General features: G+C 40.8%; 1 pseudogene; it reads left to right on the forward strand.

The window, feature by feature from the left end:
• The first annotated feature begins 556 nt into the window (after positions 1-556).
• Positions 557-1,773, forward strand: LOC147524335 (sugar carrier protein C pseudogene; annotated as a pseudogene).
• Positions 1,774-2,715: the final 942 nt, after the last annotated feature.

Genomic DNA, 2,715 nt, shown 5'->3' on the forward strand with positions numbered 1-2,715 from the left:
ATTATTCATTGAAAAAAGATCATCTTTAGGTTTTCACACAATGATCCAACCTAAAACCTCAAACTTTATTGTCCCTAGCAGCAACCTACATTGTATTAGCCATATACATGACCCCGAACATCACATGTAGAGAGGTCTGAAGAGTACACAGAGAGAAAGAAGAAAAACATAGGCATATGATCTGAAGGGGAGTGAGAGAGAGATAAGTGGGCCTCGTATGGTACTGGGCCCAAAGAAAGAGGCCCAAGGGTTTTGACTAAAAGAGGAAGTGGGGGAGAAAAAGAAGGAGAGGGAGGTGGCAGTGAAGAGAGAGGGAGACGGGGGGGGGAGAGAGAAAGAGGAGAACTACGAGCCAGCTTGATCCCTCGGGAAGTCGGGGGTATGTAGGCAGCCCCAAATGGGTTCAGCTGAGAGGTTCAAGAGAGGGAGAGTCTCACCTTAGTGAAGAGAAGGAGGAGAGAGGGGATGTAAGGTTGAAGGGTAACAATTGGGTTAACACAATGGCGCCGTCTGTGGGGAATGATGAGTAAAATTGTATGCCTTCAGATCTGGTTAAATGTATGGTTATTTACAACGGAGCTATGGATCGACATCTATGGCACCATTTCTAAAGAAGTTTTTCCCATAGGTATATAAGAAAGAAAATGGCAACAAATCGACAAATCAATACGGTAGATTCGACAGTGTGATTCTAACTTTGGTTACTTCATCTCTATACCTTGCTGCTTTGATAGCATCTATTTTGGCTTCAAAAGTTACAAGGTCATTTGGTAGAAAACTATCTATGCTTTAGGTGGGTTAGTTTTCTTGGTTGGTGCCATTAGCAATGGTGCTGCTAAGAATGTTGCTATGTTGAGTGTTGACCGGCTTTTGCTTGGTGTTGGTGTTGGGTTCTCAAATCAGTTTGTGCCACTTTACGTCTCCGACATGGTTCCTTACAAATTTCGTGGTGCGCTAAATATTGGTTTCCAATTGAGTATCACAATTGGTATTTTGGCTGCTAACATCATAAACTACTTCACTGATAATATTAAGGGTGGTTGGGGATGGAGAGTGAGTTTAGTCTTTGGAGTGCCTACTTTATTTATCTTCCTTGGGGCTCTAGTATTACCCCGACACGCCTAATTCGTTATTGAGAGAAACGATCCCGAAAAAAGGCTTAAAGCATTGCTTCTAAACGCGTTTGTGGTACAAATGATGTGGATAAAGAGTATAGAGATCTTCCGTCGCCGGTGAAGCGTCAAGGAAAGTTGGAGATCCCGGGGAAAGCTACTAAAGAATAGGAAGTACAGACCACATTTAACAATGGCCATTCTAATTCCATTCTTCCAATAGATTACTGGAATTATTGTGATTATGTTCTATGCTCCTGTTCTATTCAAGACTCTTGATTTTGGAAATAATGCGTCTCTTATGTCTGCTGTTGTTACTGGTTTGGTCAATGGGGTTGCTACTTGTGTTTCCATTTACCTTGCGGACAGGAAAGGAAGAAGGTTTCTTTTTCTTCAGGGTGAAACTCAAATGTGTATTTTCTAGTTTGTTGTTGAAGCTCTTATCTGGGTGAAATTTGGAGTTAATGGTGTTGCTAATATTGGATCAGGTTATGCTGCATATATGTTGCAGGATTTGCATGGTAAAAATAGAAGGTTACACGTCCTTATCAGTTTTAGATCAGAGATCAGCAACAAAATATTACCTATTTGTACTTGCCAATGTGTTTCTCGGGAGCATTGTGACTGGAACTGCATTTCAGCAACTCCCCAATTTTATTAAGCAGTCTGCAAATGAGATTCCAACAACAGTTGGTGTATCTATTCCAATGAAAGCCACTTTCTTTATTACATATATAATGGTCGATGGTTGGGCAGGAGTTTATGGAGAGATTCTTAGATTGGTTCCACTTGTTATGTTCCACCTTAATAATACATTCTTAGTGAAGATAGAACGAGACAGGGAACATGCTATGGATCTAGGGTCCTTGGACTTTGCTTCTGTTGAACCCTAAATACAATTGTATTTCTTGCTTGGACTTGTCTATTCTGTGGTCACACCCATCTTTCTCCCATTCATTACCGTCTTCTTTGGTTTCTCTTGGTTTTTTGACATCAAGAGTGCAGATTGCGTTAAGAGTGGACTATTATTATGTGATTGATGAAGACGAAACGAGATTAATTGTTGTTGTGCCTGTGAAGTTAATTGATCGTCATGGGGGATGCTTGTAGTGAATTGCCGCAGGACATTCTGTTTCGTATGCTCTCATCAGTGACTATTAAAGATGCTGTCAAAACAAGGGTGTTATCTATGAACTGGAGATATATCTCTCTGCGTTCAAATCCCAGTGAAGCTGAGTTGGTTAGCTGGATGCGGCTGATATGGAGTAGCACCTTCCGACAAATTATGTGGAAAATAATGTCACTGTGGCTTTGAAATATGTTTTCTCTTTCTACGTGGGCTCTTTCTTTTATTCAGTTCAACTTTATTTTAAAGAATATAATTGGATTTGATTTTCCTCGCAGGGTGTGCTACAAGTTGTTATGCAAGTATTGTACGCTTGATATGCTGCCATTGTATGAGGTCAGTTTCGATGGTGGATACGAGGGGTATGAATGACTGGTTCTCTTTGAATTCAGATACGGTCCATTATTGTGGTGTTGGTCGACAGATGATGACAATGATGTAGTAAGTTGTGTGCCTCGAGTTTAGCTGGGCATGCAC

Source organism: Coptis chinensis, chromosome 1 (genome assembly GCF_015680905.1).
Source record: "Coptis chinensis isolate HL-2020 chromosome 1, ASM1568090v1, whole genome shotgun sequence".
Lineage (NCBI taxonomy): Eukaryota > Viridiplantae > Streptophyta > Magnoliopsida > Ranunculales > Ranunculaceae > Coptis > Coptis chinensis.